The sequence below is a fragment of the Balaenoptera physalus genome (genome assembly GCF_965194825.1).
Source record: "Balaenoptera physalus genome assembly, chromosome: 5".
Classification (NCBI taxonomy): domain Eukaryota; kingdom Metazoa; phylum Chordata; class Mammalia; order Artiodactyla; family Balaenopteridae; genus Balaenoptera; species Balaenoptera physalus.
The window spans coordinates 107,488,663-107,509,080 of NC_138884.1; the positions used below are offsets into that span (position 1 = coordinate 107,488,663).

Here is a 20,418-nt window from a genome sequence, read left to right on the forward strand (position 1 = left end):
GCTACGAGTCGCCCCTGCCCTCGCGGTCGTCTCGCGGTATTGCCTTTTCCCGCGAGAGTTATTTGAGCTTTCTGGCGGTAACCACGCCCTCGGCTGTCCGCGGCCGGCTGACCGGAGTGTGAATTTTGTCTGCTGAAAATCTGGCTGTGGTCAGTCGAGCCAAATACAGCCGAGAGCGGACACATTCGTCCCGGCCGGGTTCTGGCGCCGTGGGGGCCAAGAGGCTGCTGCCGATTAAGGAGGCCTTCCAGCTTGCGCAGCAGCCGCATCAGAACCGGGCGAAGCTGGTGGTGGCGCTGAGCCGCACCTACGGCTCGGCGGTCCCCGCCACCCCTCGCCGCCCCGCTGGTACACCCGTGAGCACGTTAATTTGTCAGTCTTTGTAAAGGAATTACAGAGATGTTTTTCAATTCTGCTATCATTTACCTTGTTTACTTCTTTAGAGAACCATATTGTTCTTTGTAATCATAGTAGGCTTGTGTCTCTAGGTTAGAAGTTCACCGATTTTTAACATAAATCTGCATTTCATTAAATAGATATAAAATGTATATTAAATATATATATATTTGTATTTCTGCCCTGTAATGATTTTAACAAAACACGTTTCTTAGGAACAGAATAAGTCAGTGCAAAGAAGTTCATTTTTGTTACAAACTATTTTTCAGGTTAATATACAGGTGTCCCCCACTTTTCAAAAATTCGATTTAGGCCACTTCGCTTTTACAAAAGACCTGTATTGTATTAGTACCTGTTTTCATAACTGAAGGAAATCTGGAGGGTTTTCACTTTTACGAAAAAACGGCAAAAAGCGATAGTACTTGGTATGCTTAGCCTTCAGCGGTTTTTTTGCAGGGATCCTTTACCGAGGCAGCGCGCAGACCCGGCAGCCTGAGTGGCACAGCCAGGCTCCTTCCCTGGAAATACACTCAGCATCTCAGCATCAAGCCCCCATAGCTTGGAACTATGTCTGTGAGCATCTGTGCTGCATCTCGATTTATTTCGTGCATCCGTCAGCAAGTGTCCTAAAGTATCAGAAAAGCTTAACATAAAACCGGATGTAGTTTTAAGTGTTTTGATTGGGGTGAACGAACTGGGCATTGTGTGTGAGTTGAACTTGCTTGGGTCCACCATTTCCATGCAGAGAGAAAGAATCTTGAAAGCTGCCAAAGTTACTATTGCTTCTGTTAGTAGCAAAGTGGTCTCAGTTGGCATCCAGCAGTGGGTAAACTGGAAAGTCTATTGCTTGAGTGGACTGATGGTTGTACAAAACGAGGTGTTTAAGTTATCTTATGGAGAAATCGGTCAGTCTTTCCAATAAGCTGAAACAGAAAGCACTTGGACCACGGTGATGAAAGTGTTGCAACAGTAGAATTTGAAGGTAGTCATGGATGGTTTGATTGGTGAGGGCAGGTTCTTAGCTTAAAAGTTACTGGAGAGAGTGCTTCCGCTGATACTGAAGCTGCCAAAAAGTTCCCGGAACTGAAGAAAATAATTACAGGAGGTGGTTATTCGTATAAGTGTTTGACCCTGAAGATGTTGTTGAAGAGGTTTTGGCATCCCATGACTAAGAACTGACAGATGAAGGGGTGATGCCATTGCAAGAGGAAAGGATGCTATTCGAATACTAATTGAAACCGAACACAGTAGTGAACAGCCTAAAAGTAAAGCCCTCCAGGAACTCAACATGAAGCACTTGCATGAGATTTTCACTGTAATTGACAGTGCTGCAATGATAGCAGAGGAGGTATGACTTTAATTTTGAAAGGGCATGTAGGTTTAGGGCAAGCTTGCAGGATGTTTTGAGTGCCTGCAAACAACTGCATGATAGAAAAATGCATCAGGATAAGCAGTCAAGCAATACTGTCATATTTCAAGCCTTCCACATCAGCCACAGCTGATGAACCTCAACATTTGACACTGAGGCAGGCAGTTATAGAAGAAGGTGAAGACATTAGGGACCTGCTTGCCCTGACGGATTCAAACAACGGTGAGATGTTAATAGGTGACCCCCTTCCTCTGTCTCCTACGTCCCCGTGTCCACACGCCCCCACCACAGCCTAACACACCTTCATCACCACCTCTCAGCCTTCCAGTGTGCCGCTCGCTGTCCTGTTGATTCTGGTAAGTGAAACTATACTGTACAGACATTATTTCTACTTTATCCAGGCAGTGTGTTTATCATATCATACCTGCTTTTACTATATGCTAGTGTTATTTTAGGTTTTATGTGTTATTTGGTATGATTTGGTAGGTTATTTTTTGAGTCTGGAAATGCTCAAACTTTCCCCATATAAATTAATGGTAATTGCTTCTTCACTTTATACCATTTTGGCTTACGAAAGGTTTCATAGAAACATTCTACTTTCAGATATGGTGGAAAACCTGTATTCCTAGCCTTTTATTATAATTTAGTTTAAGAAATAGAAAAAGAGTTAAATACAATAGTTTTAATTTCAACTCTAAGACTTTACATGACTTTGACAAAATCAAAAAGCATTTCTTTACCTCAAGCTACTACCTTTTTGTTTAAAATTATTTATTTATTTGTTTATTTTTGGCTGCACTGGGTCTTTTTTGCTGCACGTGGGCTTTCTCTAGTTGCGGCAAGCGGGAGCTACTCTTCGTTGCAGTGGACGTGCTTCTCGTTGTGGTGGCTTCTCTTGTTTCGGAGCATGGGCTCTAGGCATGTGGGCTTCAGTAGTTGTGACACGAGGGCTCAGTAGTTGTGGCTCACAGGCTCTAGAGTGCAGACTCAGTAGTAGCGCACGGGCTTCGTTGCTCCGCAGCATGTGGGATCTTCCTGGAGCAGAGATCGAACCCGTGTCCCCTGCATTGGCAGACAGATTCTTAACCACCACTGCGCCACCAGGGAAGCCCCAAGCTACTACCTTTTTTACTTGCAGGATTTCAAAAAGATTCTTCCTTATGCTCTGCATTGTTCTGCACTTTGTTTTTTTTTTCACTTAAGAGTATATTCTGGATATTCCTTCTTATCACTATTTAATTAAACTTACGCATTCTTTTTTTTTTTCTTTCAGCTGTCATATATTCCATTTTGTGGATATACTCAGATTTGTAGCCAATCTCCTATAGATGGACACTTATGTTTTTTCCAGCCTTTGGATATTAGGAACAATGCTTTAATGAATAAATGTCATTTCTTACATTTGCAGGGGTAACTCTTAGATTCTCTGAAGAGAATTGCTGGTTTAAAGAGGAAATGTTTTTGTAAATGTGATAAATAATGACAGTTGGCCTTTAAAGAGTGGTCCATTCTGCACTCCCATCAGCAGCGTATGAGAGATATTGCTTTTTTTTAGGTGGATTGGGAGGAACTAGAAAGTGATTGGGGGGATGTTTTTTGATAGACGAGAAAATTTCTACGTAAAATCCTGAACAGTTTGAGAATAAGAGTTAGAATGATAACATATATGTAAAAAAGAAATTGCTGTGTGATGGGAAGGGTCAATTGTAAAAGGCAGTGTTGAATTCAGACCAGTGCTGTTGTTGTTTTTAACTGAACTGTGCCTTTGATACGTGTTTCTCAATAGATTCAAGGATGTAGAGAAGAATCAAAAGATTCTTATGTGATATTTTAAAATCTATGCTGCCTTGCTCCATGACAGCAGTAAGTCAAAAACAGGAGACATGGGTGAATGATTACTCAAGTCTTTTCTCAACAATTTATTCTTCTGGATAGACGATTAAGAGTTATTAAAGAGTGAAGATTTTAGTTTAATGAAAATTATTCATATTACCGAGAGTCTTAGGTTAGTGCTAGAAATAAAGTCTTTTATCAATGTAGTTTGTGAAGGATTTGTTTTGTATTTCTGGTTGTCAATAAAACATTTTTTCAAGAGGCATTTGTTTATGCCTTAAATATGCTATGATGTTGTGTAAATATGAACCTGCAGCAGAGTGAGAAATAGAATTTGCAGCAGTTTATTATTTCTTTAACCAAACAGAAGGAAGATGAAGACAGCGACATTTCAAGTTATTTTAATTATTTTACTTTCTTCTTGAAAGTATTCCGGAAGTTTTGCCAGTTTTTATTAACATTCACAGGGAGTGAGTATATCATTTAAAAATTTACCAGATTGAAAACCTTAAGGACTTGTATAATTTAGAGAAAAAACAGCTAGGATTCTAAATATATATATAATATAAATAAATTAATTTATAGTATATACACACATACCTATATACACATATATTTATGTCATATTAAAGTGACCTTATAAATAATACCTTTTTCTGTAGGATAAACTATGATCATGATTAAAAACTGATTTAATAGATAATGCTAGCTTTAATTTAAAAACTTTAAGAACAGTTTCAGGTAAATATATTTAAATGAGTGCTCTACTTAGCAAGGAAGTGAAAAGACCATTTTTTTTGGTTCAAAAATTATTTCATTCTTATTATTTAGTAAATATTTCAGACAAGGATTATTTTGAGACTATATTAAATGTACATTTTGTACACGTATGTATGAAATTAGCATTATAGCTTCTGGGTTTTTTTTTTGCATGAATTGTACCTTCTTTATGAGTTATTATTAAAGTCTTGAATTGTGAACTTGAGGAAATCAAATGGTTGTCATTATAATGCCACCTGGGGATAAGTTTGATCAGTGTTTTCTTTAAGGACTGAGGCAAATAGCAATGAAGTTCAACTTTGAGGGTGCCAGATTCTAAATAAGTTCTTGGGAAATATGCCAGAAAATGCCCAGATTGATAATGTTTTGTGTATAAAATTAATTAAGCCATTCTTATTAGACTGAAAGATAAATTTCCAAATACAGGCAATTCTGGCTCTTTCAGTACTTAAGACTATTCCCTATGGTTAAAGTATATATGACATGCCTATTTTTTTACTTCATATTTTTTTCTTTTTTTAACTTTAAATACACAGTAGTTGAATTTTTCCTTATTAAAAATATAATATACAGTAAGAGAAAAGAGTGTATACGATGCATGCGCACTTCTGTGCGCGCGCGCACACACACACCATTTAAAGATATGTAGTTCCAACGGCAATTCTGTGACAGCAATTGGATGTCCTATAATTTGACACCTAGAGTTAGAACAGACCCATAGGTCAAGGGCTCAGCCCCACAAGACTGCCTCCACAACAGATGCCAGCCAGGAGTTTAAAGTATCCCAAAGCTACCTACACTTCTACCCAGCTGACTCCAAATTCAGCGATTCCCATGACTGCTCACCACCCCCCCCGCCCCCAGCTGTGATAATTCTCTAGAATGACTGACTGGACTCAGGAAAGCGCTATACTACCTACTCCAGTTTTATTATAAAGGGGCAAAGTATGGGACGCAGGGAGTGCAGAGCTTCCATGGCCTGCCTGGGTGTGCCACCCTCTCAGCACATTGGTGTGTTCACCAACCTGGAAGCCTCTTGAGCCTGGTTGTTTCAAGGTTTTTTATGGGATTTCATTGAGTAAGCATGATTGATTAAATCATTGGCTATTTAACTGAAAATCTTTAGTCCCTCTCCCCTCCCTGGAAATTGGGGGATGGGCCCTGAAAGTTACAACTCTAATCACCTGGCTGGTTTTTCTGGTGACCAGCTTCTATCTTGAAGCTATCTAGCGTCTCCCAACCCGCCAAGAGTCACCTCATTAGCATAAACTCAAGTGTGGTTGAAAGGGACTCAGGAATGACAAATGACATTTCTATCACTCAGCAAATTCAGGAGGTTTCAGGAACTCTACCAGGGACCAGGGACAAAGATCAAATACTTTTTTTATTATACCACAAGAGAATAAAAAAGTGAACACATATACCCAACACCTAATTAAGAAATAGAATACCAAGGTACCTTTTTAAGTCTCTTATGTCTCTTTCTTAATGTATTCCCCCTCCTTCTTTCCCAGAGGAAACCACTATCATGAATTTTATATTATTCGTTACCTTGCTTTTCTTTAGAGTTGAGTTTATTATAAGGCTACCTAGGTGTATCCCCAAAATATGCACTGTATCTTTGCTTTTTTTTAACCTTATTATGAATGTAGTTATTTTGCTTGTATTCTTTTGTAACTAATTTTTTTTCCATTTAACACTGTTTCTAAGAGTAATCCAAATTTATGCATGTAGCTATAGTTCATTCCTTTTCACTACCATATAATATTTTGTATTAGAAATGCAACACACTTGAGTTATCTGCTATATTGTTTACTATTATGAACTAAACTTAGCATTCTCAAACATGTGCAAAAGTTTCTCTGGCTAATATGCCTAGAGGTGGTGTTATGGACTGAATTGGGTTTCCCCAAAATTCAAATGTTGAAGCCCTTACTCCTAATACCTCCCAATATCTCAGAATGTGACTGCATTTGGAGATAGGGTCTTTAATAAAGAGGTAATTAAGTTAAAATGAGACCTTTGATGGTGGTGGAGTGGCGGGGGTGCCCTAGTCTGGTCTGATTGTTGTCCTTATAAGAAGAGGAGATTAGGACATACAGAGAAATGCTGGACATGTGCATGCAGAGAAGAAAGGCCAGTGAAGACACTGCAAGAAGACATCTGCAATGCCTGGGAAGAAACCAAACTATATTCTTGGACTTCTAGCCTCCAAAACTCAGAAAATAAACTGGTGTCTAAGCCACCCAGTCTCTAGTATTTTTGTTATGGCAACCCTAGCAAACAAATACAGTTAGAATTGCTAGATGGTAGGATTATGCACAAGTTCAGTTTAGTTAGTAACGCCAATATATTTTTAAAGTACTTGGACCAATTTACAGTCCTACTGGCATGTATGAGAATTCTTGTTCTACATCCTTGCCCGAACCTGATATTGTCAGACTTTACTTTCTCCAGTCTGTTGGAAAGGAATGGAATCTTATTGTCATATTAATTGCATTTTCCTGATAATTAAGGAGAGTTGAATATCTTCATGTGTTTCTTGTTTCTGTATCAATAAAATGCCTGTTATATCTTCGTCCACTGTTCTGTTATTTGTTTTTTTATTACTGATGGGTAGGAGTTAATTTTAATGAAAGTAAGATTTATCCTTTAATGACCTGTCTTCTTTTATGTCTTATTTAAGAAATTCTTCCCAACCTCCAGAGTAAAAGAATATATTCTCTCATTTTTTTCTGAATGTTTTACATTTGAATCCTTAATGTACCTGGAATTGATTTTTTTTAAAGTTTGGTTTGAGGTAGATGTATAGTGTCATTTTTTTCCCATGCTAATAACAGTTGTCTTAGTCCTATTTATTGAATAGTCTTTGGCAGCTCTGTTATACATCATGTCTGCCAATGATGTGGTTCTCTTTCTGGTCTCTAATTATGATTTTTGTCTACCTCTAGACCGGCATCACATTGTCTTAATTACTATGGTTTTATAATAAATCTTAATATCTGGTAGTAAGTGGATTTTTTTGTTTTAAATTTTATATATATACATATGTATATTTAACAATTGATATGTGTATGATCTTGAACCTGTCAAATGTGGAGAATAGAGCTAGGTGTGTTTAAGCGTAGGAAATGGTCTTTGCTCCAAAGACTAAAAAAATTCTTTTCAAGGCAACTCAAAATCAAACCAATGAGCCTTTAAAACAGCCATTTCTAATATGAGACCAGGGTTTGTGGGGTATTATGGATGGGGTTTTAGGTGGAAAAAGGTGGTCCATGAGTTGATAGTTGTTGAGGCTAGTTGGGTATATTAATTTTATAGGTTTCAGTGGTTTCTTTTCTTAATAAATATAGAATGTATCACTTGCTAGATAATTATATTGGGCCTTTAATGACTACTTTTGTCTTTTTGTTTTCTTAAGATTTTGTACTCAGAGAATTCCATTTCTTCAGCAAGGCCTAATGATATATCAGGTAAATGTACATAAAGTTAATAGATTTGAAGGTCATACTTTTTGTTACTGTTATGAAATTTTTCAAAGAGAATACAGTAAAATGAACCCAACACCTAACTTCAGCCATTATGAATATTTGGCCAGTTTTGTTTCTCTTCCTTCCCCCTCCTCATACCCAGGCCACATACCCAGGCCACAAGTGTGAAGTAAACACACTTCACACACCCCAGCCCACTCTCAGCCAGAATTATTTTAAAGCAAATCTTAGCTGTCATTTCATCTAATATCCAGTGTTCAGATTTTTCTAATTTTCTCAAAAAAATTATTTTTCATGCTTGTTTCTTTGAATTGGGATCTAAACTATATCTATACATTTCATTTGATATTTCTTATGTCTCTTTTAATATTCAACAAGCTCTCTTCCCCTCTCTTTCCTTGACATTTATTTGTTGTAGAGATTGGGTCATTTGTCTAGTTGAATTTCCCATATTCTGGATTTGGCTGATTTCATCTTCGTACTATCACTCAATCTGTTCTATCATGTGTATTTCCCATAAACTGCTATTTAATGGTAGATGATTGACTAGATTAAATCTTGACTTTTTTTCCAGGTAGTGGGGCAAAATACTTATGTGGTAGCTTATAAACATTTTATTGCATTCATATCAGGAGGTGAAAGTCTTCAATAATATTTTTCAAACAGTGTCCTAATATACATGATTCAGGATTATAAATGTGTTCTGTAGTCTTTTCATCTCTAATCTTCCTGTTTTTACAGATGGGAAAACTAAGGCCTAGAGAATTAAATATTTGCCAAAGACCAACCAGCTAACTTAATAGAAGTAGGGCTTTTTTCCACCTAATACTCCTTTCAAAATTTTGCTTCGGTTGTATATGCCTTCGTCTGAAGGTTTTTATGCATCAGAAAAATGTCAGAGGTGGTCACGATGGCATTTCTGCCTGTTCCAACTAGAGTTTTTGTGACTGAGAAGGTAAGATGCAGTACGTGTGTAACTGTGTAAAGTTTACACGCTAGTAAACCACTCCCTTGAGTGGTTCTGTTTTTGCATTGCCAGTGTGAGAGCTAAGACTTGAGTTTGAAAGTAATAGTCAGAGGGGCCTTAGACAGTACCTAAGCCTGAAGCTTGGTAAATCCAGGATAGGAAGAATGTAAGAAAATCTTTATAGGCTACAATAGTATTTGGTTATTTGGTCCTAAATAATTTTTTTGTGTGTGTAGAATTGTTCACCTCATTTCTTTTCTTTTTTTTTTTTTTTAATAAATTTATTTGTTTTATTTATTTTTGGCTGCATCGGGTCTCCGCTGCTACCTGCAGGCTTTCTCTAGTTATGGCCAGCGGGGGCTACTCTTCATTGCCGTGCGCAGGCTTCTCATTGCGGTGGCTTCTCTTGTTGCGGAGCATGGGCTCTAGGTATGTGGGCTTCAGTAGTTGTGGTGCATGGGCTCAGTAGTTGTGGCTCACTGGCTCTAGAGCACAGGCTCAGTAGTTGTGGCACACGGGCCTAGTTGCTCCGCGGCATGTGGGATCTTCTTGGACCAGGGCTCGAACCCTTGTGCCCTGCATTGGCAGGCGGATTCTTAACCACTGCACCACCAGGGAAGCCCTCATTTCTTTTTTTTATTATTATTTTTAAATTTAATTAAATTTATTTATTTATTTTTGGCTGTATTGGGTCTTTATTGCTGCGTGTGGGCTTTCCCCCCCTTGCGGTGAGCAGGTGCTACTCTTCCTTGTGGTGCGTGAGCTTCTCACTGCCGTGGCTTCTCTTGTCGCAGAGCATGGGCTCTAGGCACACGGGCCTCAGTAGTTGTGGCACATGGGCTCAGTAGTTGTGGCTCGTGGGCTCTAGAGTGCAGGCTCAGTAGTTGTGGTGCACGGGCTTAGTTGCCCTGCAGCATGTGGAATCCTCCCAGACCAGGTCTCGAACCTGTGTCTCCTGCATTGGCAGGCAGATTCTTAACCATTGCGCCACCAGGGAAGCCCCTTCATTTCTTTTTGTATTGGTATGCTTTGTTTCCCATTTTAGTTTTTACTTGTCTTATAAACATTAGCTGTAAGTTCATACTAATTTGAAGAAAATGAATTAATGTAACAAAATATAGGAAGTGAAAACTAGAGGGAAGTTACATTCCTCTACAGCTTACCTAACTGAACAGATGCTGTGAAATCAGTGATGTGAAAAATCTTCTAGAAAACTGGTTATACTTCACAGAAATATCTTGAGTTGCTTCATCTTTTGATGTGTAAAAGTGGACTGTAGTGGCAGGCTCACTGCCTTCTTTTTAGTGAACTGATGGGAATTTGCAAAAACAGTGATTGTAGGTATATGACAAATAAATTTATCATTTAAAGCCATTACCTTGATCATTTTTTAATACAATAGAAATGAGCTGATATGGAGAAAGGAAGGTTTATGACTAAAATAAAAGTTTCATGAAATAATACCTTTACTTTGTAAGGGAAAAACGTTATTACATACAATTTCACTAATGTTTAAATGCAACATAGAGAAATAATCCCAAATAAACACAATACAAATAAAAATCGGGAACATTTTATTTAATGTGATTAGTATGCTGTCTGTTCATTCCAGTCTGAGATACACAAGGGCAGTTCTTACGTATCCGATTAACCCTGTTTCTTTCCTTTGTTTTTAATTGGATTAACTATTAAAGCACTAGCGAGTAGTACTACACTAATTCTGCTTTTCAGTGGACAGTCTTATTTCATCCAAGAGGATGATACATTTAATGTCTCATAATCATTCTTTAGTGTTTATGAAAAGTAAGCTGTAATATTTCATATTCTTTAATTAAGTGTGTATAACTCAATTTTAGATTTAGCGTCTTAGAAAGCCAGTGATTCTAACCAGATTTTTTTTCTTGAATGCATCAATTTTTTTTTTTCTGGGATATAATGGTTAAAAGTTTGAGACAGGCTGGAAACAGTAAAAAATAGACAAAATATATGAAACAGTGTTTTTAAAGACACTGGACATCAGGCAGTGAAGAACAGGCAATAAAGGACATGAATCCTGAGTGAGAGGAAACAAACTAGGTGAATTCTGTGATGACTCCAGCTTACTGCCTTGAGAGAATTTCCAGGCCTCAGCACAGCCATGGGGACCACAGGAAGAGCCTGGTGGGGTCCCTCGTTTGATAAGATAGAGCTGAGAGCCTGGTGAAACCAAAGTGGCTAGAGTTTGCAGCACAGAGTACTAGAGAGGAGAGAGCTGCACAGAAAGAGAACTCTAGAAATCTGGAAAGAATCTCCCTTGAGTTTTCAGGTGAGTACTGATCAGGGCATGCAGGTGAGGAAATTACCTGAGGCCAAGAAAAGGACCACCTGAAAGTGTTAGAGGTAATAGACCCCAGCTCAAAGAGGGCTGGAAATAATGGCTGTTCCCACGAGACATACTGGAAAAGCATGATTCACAGAGCAGTGGATAGAGTACATAGAAGGGTCTTGCCTCAGTTGTGGGGAATAATTAGCCCTAGGCTGAGCACTGTTCTGTCTTGTCTTGTATTTAAAGCAAGATCTGAAAACATCAAATTGTTTCCCAGTAACTGTGCCAGAACAAAGACCTCCAGGAATACAAAAATATCCAGTACCTAGAAAGGTAAATCTTTCATTGTCTGGCATCCAATCAAAAATTACCAAAGATGCAAATAAGTGGGAAAATAGGACCCACAGTAAGGAGACAAATCAATTGAAACTGATCCAGATGTTAAAATTTGCAGACATTATATTGTAACTATTCCATATATTCAAAAAGTTAAGTAGAGACATGGAAGATAGACCAAACTTCTAGGGATGAAAACTACAATGTGCAGAATATAAAACACTGGGTGGGATTAATGGCAGATGTGACATTGCAGAAGAAAAGATTTATGAGTGTGAAGACGTGTCAATAGAAACTATCCAAAATCAAGCACAGAAACAAGACAATGAGTAAGCTGTGCACAACTGTCTAATACGCCTGTAATAGGAGACTAAGAGATGGGGAAAGAAATCTGAAGAATTTATTTAAGGAAATAGCTTAAAAGTTTTTTTAAATTACAGAAACTGTAAACCCACCGATCTAAGGAGATCAATGAACCCCAAGCACAAGAAGCATGAAAACAACTACACCAAAGCACATTATAATCAAATTGCTTAAAACCAGTGATAAAGATAAAATCTTAAAAAACACCAAAGGAAAAAAGGCATTGTTTCCAAGATGAGAATGACATCAGATTTCTTTTAGAAAATATTCAATTGAGACATCAATAGACAAACTTATTTAATGTATTAGAAAGAACCCTGTCAATCTAAAATTTTATGCCCAGAGAAAGTATTTCAGAAACAGGCAAAATAATTTTTCAGACCAAAGCTGAAAGAATTCATCACTAGCAGATCTGTAATGCAAGAAATGTTCAAGCAAGTCCAGTCTTTCAGGAAGAAAGAAATACACTAGAGACTGGCAAACTATAGTCTGCAACCTTGTTAGTTTACTGCCTGCAATCTAAGAATAGTGTTTACATTTTTAAAATGTCATTTAAAAATATCTCCAGAGATTGTCAAATGCTTCTTGGGGTGCAAAACCGCCTCCAGCTGAGAACTACTGGCTCTATATACCCCAGTTAAAATGCAGAGATTGTTGGACTGGATCAAAGAGCAAGACCCAATTATATGCTGCTTATAAGACACAAATACGTTAAAAACAAAAAAATGCAAAAAGAAATGTGATGGTAACACCAATCAAAAGAAAGCTAGAGTGACTATTGTTATTAGACAAAGTAGATTTCAGAACAAAGAATACTGCCAGGTGTAAAGAATGTAAAATGATACAACCACTTTGGAAAATACTTTGTCAGTTTCTTGTAAAGTTAAACATGCATCCATATGATCTAGCCATTCTACTCTTAGATATTTATCCAAGAGAAAAGGAAATATTTGTCCATGCAAAGACTTTTACATAAATGTTCATAGTAGCTCTATCATTTTGTAATAACCAAAATTAGAAATAACCAAAGTGTCCATCAACAAGTGAATAAAGTGGTATATGATAGAAAACATACAATGGAATACTATATAGCAATAAAAAAGGAATGAACTATTGATATATACCAGAACATTGATGAGTTTAAAAAATAATTATGCTGAGTGAAAGAAGTCAGACAAATGATTCCATTTATATGAAATTCTAGAAAATGCAAACTAACTATATGGAGACAGAAGATCAGTAATTGCCACAGAAAGGCAGGGGTGGGGGAGAGCAGGAAGGAGGGCTTACCCAGGATACCATGAAACTTGGGGATGGTGGGGATATTCATTATCCTGATTCAGGTGAAAGCTTCTTGTGTTTATAAAAGATCAAATTGTACATTTTAAATATGTGTGGTTCACTGTATGTCAGTTATACTTCCATAAAGCTTTTACAAAAGTTTGTGCCAGAAAAGTTAAATGTACAATATCTATATTTCTTTCAGAATATCTTAATGTTTTCCATATGTTGTGAAAACTTGGGGAGCATGTAGTAGCTAGGGTGATTACTGCCATGACAGCAATGCCTTTTGGAACTTTCAGATGTGTTTGAATGTTGAAATAAATCCCTGTAGTTGTTAAGATAGTTCATCGAGAATGCTGAAAATATCAGTTAAGTATGTCATGTTATTACTTAGATATTGTCTTTGGAACTATTTGACAAATAGCAATTGCTGTTCAACTAGGAAAAAAAATAGTTGACCAAGTAGTACTAAATATTTAATAAAAGTAAACTTTCACTGTGTGTTTCAATACCTCAGTGAAATCACCAGAATGTCTTTGGATAACAGAATTTTGTTATATTGTACGTTAGGTGATAATTACTGAAGCTGGTATTGGGTGCATGGTGATGTTCATTATACCGTTGTCTCTATTCTTATTTTAGTTTGAAATTTTTCATCATAAGACATTTTAAAACATATATTACCCAGCAATATATTGTCTACTCTAAATATATCTAATTCAGTTTTGTGTGAAGTTATATATAAACAACATAACATATCCTGTGCGAACTGATCTTGCTACATATATCCAAGAAACTAAAAGCTATGCAGCTTATTATCATCAAATTGGATTTTGAAATCTTTATAGACTTGTGATGAGTATTGCTTCTAAATGTTCTGCAGTAGTAAAACATAAATGAGCTATTGTGCTGGCACTCTGCATATTTTTTTTATTAATTAGATATAAAGTTATACACACCATATCCAAACATGCTGTAAGAAAATATGTGAAGCATTTTCTGTCTCTCAATATGCTTTAATGATGATAGTAAGATTTTATCACTAACAATGGTGGAAAGACTAAGAAATTAGACTGGAAACTTGAATGTATTTTTCCCCTTTCTTTATCAATAAATTCAGCAGGTTGTTTCCAAGGAGATTTAATTTTGAAGATTTTAAGCTTTTATTTAAAAAATACCATTGGGGGGCTTCCCTGGTGGCACAGTGGTTGAGAATCTGCCTGCTAATGCAGGGGACACGGGTTCGAGCCCTGGTCTGGGAAGATCCCACATGCCGCGGAGCAGCTGGGCCCGTGAGCCACAACTACTGAGCCTGCGCGTCTGGAGCCTGTGCTCCGTAGCAAGAGAGGCCACGATAGTGAGAGGCCCGCGCACCGCGATGAAGAGTGGCCCCCTCTTGCCGCAACTAGAGAAAGCCCTCGCACAGAAACGAAGACCCAACACAGCCAAAAATAAATAAATAAATAATTAAAAGTTAAAAAATTAAAAATTAAAATACCATTGGCAGTTTAATAAACCCACATATTAAATTATCTTCATTATAATCTCGTGTACTTTCTTTTTTTTCGCTTTAGAATGTGGCTTGCATGAAATCAAAATTTACTGTTTAAAATAAATATTTTTCTCCTTATTGCCACTATTTTACACCCCAGATCCAGCAGTTGAACAGTTTTCATCATTCTTTATTCTTTTTGCTTAAAAAATATGGTTTAAGTGCAGTTTGTATTAGTTTTATTAAAATGTTACAATTCACAAGTTCAAAAATATCACACTAGATGTTTCCTGACCATCTTTCAAATCAAATGAGAAGACAGCAACCAATTCATGTTTTATTTATCACATTCTCTCCATTAATTGTTCCTTGTAACAGTTGCCACTGCTGAGCATGGTATTTGTGGCAGTAGGTACAGTCCTTGCTCACACTTTGAGTAAATTGCTCTGGCATTTTCTATGAAAAAGATTTGCTGATTTCAGTCCACAATTAGCTTGTGACCTGTTGTTTTTCAAAGCACTATATTACGCCATTTGATTTGCATTTAGAGGCAATATGAGACTTTGCTTAGTCTCATTTGAATGTTATGCTGAGTCTTTCCATATCTACATGTCAAATAGAAGGGTCAAATACATACTTAGTATGTAATTCATGAGTAGTAAAGTTGTTTAATATGTGTTGAAACTTTCACTTTAACAAATATTGAACGCCTATACAATATGCCAAGTGTGATGCTAGGCGCTTTTACATTTGCTTTCTCATAGATTGCCATAAAGGTTATGGAGCTTGCCCATGATCATGTGGTTGTTTAGTGAAAGAGCCAAAGGGTAGAACCAAAGTACTATGACATGCATTCAAGGGCCATTTGCACTATACCATGATTCTAATCATTAAGAGTGGAATGAGATTTTCACAATTAATAGTTGCAATTTGTAACAGTACTATTATGGTTTAAATTTTCACATTAAACCAGAAAGTACTCAACATCTAGTAATTTCTTTTAAAATGAAGCTTATTTAATAAGCTGAAAACACTACCAGTGTTTAAAACCCTAATCTAGGTAGCAATTGGGTGAATTTTCTCCACTAATACCACGTGGCCTAACAGGCTGCATCGTCATCAGAGCAACAACAACAACAAATCTCATATAGCTAAAATCTGAAAAGTTAAATCAGCCTAACAGATTTGCATTACAGGAACAAGATAACTAAATGGTCTTCTTAAAAGAGTGTGTCAATAGGAACTTGATGCAATTCTGTTTGCAATCGGCCACAAGGAAAGTGAATCAACTTCCTCTTGCTTCAGCCCAAGGGTGTGGCATGTGGTCTTGAACAACTAACTTGTGACCCAGATTTCTTTGAAGGACTCCTCTAGAGGACATAAGTGCATGTATACTGTAGTCCTATACTGTAATCATCAGAGTCTTAGCAGCAGCTAAATCCATCTCAGCTGAGAGCCCATGGTTTTTGTTTTCATTTTTTTTGTTTAGTTTTGGGTTTTTCCTTAATGTCAGGATTTCTGTGTAGTTTTGACTGAAGATCAGGTAGTCTCATTCTAAGTTTGTGTTCCTTTCCTCAGATAAATTTTAGCTCTGCTCAAGTGGTATAAAATTTCAATTGTTATTACATGTTTTAATACACTGATTGAGGCTCTGGTATGCACAAAGCTCCATTCTAGGCAATGGAGTTGGTGAGGGGCATGGGAAGGGGTGAGACAAATGTAGCTTGGAGTGCATACTTTGGGCATTCCCTGTGGGCCCTCTGGGATTCAGATAACTTTTGGTACATCTGGCATACTGGTACGGTGGCCCCAGAAAAGTTTTACGAAATTTACTGAGGTAACTTATGCAAGGCAGATCATCTTAAGGGAAAAAGAAACGAGCTGGACCAATACTAAAACCATTGTTGGAGTGAAGGAGGGATTTTGAATGTGATGGTATGGCTGTACCTCAAATTTGCCCTCGTTCAGACTCCCAAGAGCATATCTGATGCCCAGGGAGCTAGGGGGCTCTAAGTGAATAGAGTTGAAAGCTACTTCACTAAATACTTGATGCTCAAGTAACCTTCCTTTGGGACCTCTTTAACAGTATGTCACAAAGAAGAAAGCCATTCTTTACTACCTTGGCACCTAAGCTCATGATGATATGAGAATAGAGGGCTCAGGGGAAGAAAGGAAGAGACACAGTGACTCACTTGTCACCTGGGGTAGCCATATCGCTATAAAGGGAGTGACTTTTTTACTGAGCCTTTGAGAAACATCCCTGGGGATTCAGAGCACTTCTTAGTAATGATGGGGAGGTTCTCCTGAAGCTGCAAATTCTGCACTTGCTGGTGGGGCAATGAATCATTTAGATTCACATATTAATGGTATTGTGACCTCATCTGTATCTGTGGGCTGCTGGGGCCTGGGGAAATATGGGTTATATAAAGATGAATAAAACAGTGTCCCTACCTTCAAAAAGGGCTCACTTTAGTGGGGAAAAAGACATGGTCATATGGATAAAAGTAAAATGCAATATATTCAATATTGTAAGTGATGTACTACACCAGGTACCTTATTGAATGACACATGTGAGTATTTGCATCCTATTCTGTAGAAATTGGGGCACCATTAAATGTTTTTAATTAAGGGAGAGTTACCAGATCTACGTTAGAAACGTTTCTGACTAGCTGGTTTGGCAAAAGGATTGAATGAGAAGAAGCTACAATCAGGGAGACTGGTAGTTCAAGCAAAAGGTAAGTAGGGCCTAAACTAGGTCCATATCAATGTGAGTAGAGAAGGGGTTGGATTAGAGATCTTTAAGAGGACTGTGTATTTTATTAGATATGCAAGTGATAGAGAGTGAGAGCTTTTAAAATAACTCTAAAATCTCTAGAGGCTGTATCATACATTAAAAGACACAGATTCTGGTGCTAGACTACCTACATTAGAATCTTGGCTCTGCCATTAACGGGATAGCCTTGGGCAAATTATGTATCCCTTCCATCTCAGTCTATTCATCTGTAAAGTAGGGATGATAATAGTACCTACACTCCATACAGTCATTCTGTGAAAAGATATAATTTAATACCGTAAGTCCTTAGCACAGGGCCTTGTACTCAAGTTTGTTTGCTATTGTTATTCTAGCTGGGGTGACTAGATGAACAGTGATAAAAGTCAGGGTGATGAGAATACAAAGACTTGGCAGGCTCAGAGGACAGAGAAAATGGTGAGTTCACTTTTGGATATACTGAGTCTGGAATTTCTGACACACAGTGTTTGTTGAATAACAATAGAAATGAGTGGGTTTTTGTTTTTAAAAGAACTTTGGTTATGTGCCAGGCGCTGTTATAAACTCTTTACCTGTATAGTCCCATTTAATTCTCACACAATGCTGTCAGATAATTTGTATTATTTCCATTTTACAGTTTATTTAGCAAAAGAATAAACAGGCTTGTGGCTTAACAATATTAACAAAAACCTCGGGGCTTCCCTGGTGGCGCAGCGGTTAAGAATCCCCCTGCCAGTGCAGGGGACATGGATTCAAGTCCTGGTCTGGGAAGATCCCACATGCCGTGGAGCAACTAAGCCTGTGCGCCACAACTACTGAGCCTGCGCTCTAGAGCCTGCGAGCCACAACTACTGAGCCCACGTGCCACAACTACTGAAGCCCGTGCGCCTAGAGCCCGTGCTCTGCAACAAGAGAAGCCACCGCAATGAGAAGCCCGCGCACTGCAACAAAGAGTAGCCCCCGCTCACCACAACTAGAGAAAGCCCGCGCACAGCAACAAAGACCCAACACAGCCAAAAATAAATAAATAAATTTATTTAAAAAAAAAAAACACCTCATTCCCAGAAGGCAAAGGAAGTTCTGATTTACTCTGCTGGTAGTAAGTGAGAAAGTAGATCAGCTGGGATTGGACCCAGACAATCTGATTCCCATGCTGGTATGCTGAACCACTATAATGGCTCAGACCATTTTGAACCTCTGGCTTCTAATATCTCTTAACACTAGAGTCTATTTATATCCTATTTTGTGTAGTGTTAAATGTTTAATAATAAAAATACCTGTCATTAAGTGAATGGCTACTATATGCCAAGCATTATATGTATAATCTTCAATCTCCACAATAACCTGTCAGGGTATTATAATCGATATTTTACTGCAGTGGAGACTAAGGCTCAGAAATGTTCAGGAACTTGCCCATAGTTGCATAATTATGGAGAAATCTGAGCTTCGCTCTGTTTATTCCTGAAGTCTGTTTCATTTCTGTATCATTCATGTAGTAATCTATCATGCAAATTTAGCTATATTACATTTAGTGTATCATGTCATTGTGTTTTCCAAATGATACCATGAGTTCCATGAATTCTACAACCACCTTATGAAGTTTGAGAATCAGTTTTAATTATGGATGTGTAGTTAAAAACTGGGATAGTATTTTTCAAACTTTAGTTACATAGGAATCGTGTATCAGGTCTGAGACCTTGCCCCACATGTACTGAATCAAATTTCCAAGGGTGAGTCTCAGAAATCAGATCTTTAAAAGGATGGGATGTGGGCTTCCCAGGTGGCACAGTGGTTGAGAATCTGCCTGCCAATGCAGGGGACACGGGTTCGAGCCCTGGTCTGGGAAGATCCCACATGCCGCGGAGCAACTAGGCCCGTGAGCCACAACTACTGAGCTTGCGCATCTGGAGCCTGTGCTCCACAACAAAAGAGGCCGCGACAGTGAGAGGCCCGTGCGCCGCGATGAGGAGTGGCCCCACTTGCCACAACTAGAGAAAGCCCTCGCACAGAAACGAAGACCCAACACTGCCAAAAATAAATAAATAAATAAATTAATTAAATTAAAAAAAAAAAAAAAGGATGGGATGTGTTCTTAATCAGGTTCCCAGAGGGCTATAATCTGAAGAACACTGTAAGGGATGGGGCTAGTTCACATACCCTTGGCATCTGAACTCTCTGGTTGAAGTCTTATTGTACTTACATTGTCAGCACCATACAGTTTATTAACTCTTAATTATTATTTCAGAGCTTCTCTCATTAATTTAGCTGAGAGCAAGCACTTAGCTAAGAACCTTGAAGCAGTACGTGTTCTGTCTCCTGTTCTGCCACATATTATTTCCCACTGTCTGCACCCCTTTTCACTGATGAAGCTCTAGGCAGGCCATATGGTAGGACTTGTGTTTAACAGAAAGTGAAGTGTGATGCTGCACAAGAGGGAAAGAGCATCGCAGTACAGTGAAAATGAGAGATCTGGCTTCAAATTCAACTTGTACCTCTGAGCTTTGATCCCCTCGTCGGTAAAACTGGGTTGGCAGAACCTAGTTCACAATGTTGTCAGATGATGTGGTGCCTGGTATACAGTTAGTCTTTCAATGACTGATGGCTATCATCAATGCGTAATTTACCCCTACGTTTGGAGAGGAAGATCATAGAAGTATTAAGTTGTGTGTAAAAAAAAAAAAGGGATATCATTTTTCAGGAATGTTCAGTTAGAGACAGGCAAGATTAAACATGTGTAAGTCTGTGATTCTTCATGAATAATAGCATTCCTTTTATTTCGACCCATCCTAAAGCTGACTCAAATTGGACATTTACATTTGGTAAGTATTTCACAACCATCTCTTACTTATTATTTCCCTGCAGACTTGGTCCATATGACTTACTATTTTATTTTATGTGGCTAGACTGTCAGCTTCACTGTATCCTCATGAAAGAACCTGAGCTAGAATGACCTGCTAAGCCACTCTGGGATGCTTGATCCTCAGAAACTGTGAAACAAATGTTTTAAGCCACTAAGTTTTGGGGTACTCTGT

General features: G+C 38.0%; 1 long non-coding RNA gene across 6 annotated transcripts; it reads left to right on the forward strand.

The window, feature by feature from the left end:
• The first annotated feature begins 62 nt into the window (after positions 1 to 62).
• Positions 63 to 18,419, forward strand: LOC309660910. 6 transcript variants are annotated; one of them, XR_014263702.1, is made up of 5 exons: positions 63 to 356; positions 7,800 to 7,851; positions 8,611 to 17,351; positions 17,743 to 17,824; positions 18,024 to 18,419. It is a non-coding gene; the product is annotated as an uncharacterized lncRNA (long non-coding RNA). The 6 variants fall into 6 exon arrangements; XR_014263700.1 differs by having other exon boundaries at positions 8,611 to 17,824; XR_014263701.1 differs by having other exon boundaries at positions 17,743 to 18,419.
• Positions 18,420 to 20,418: the final 1,999 nt, after the last annotated feature.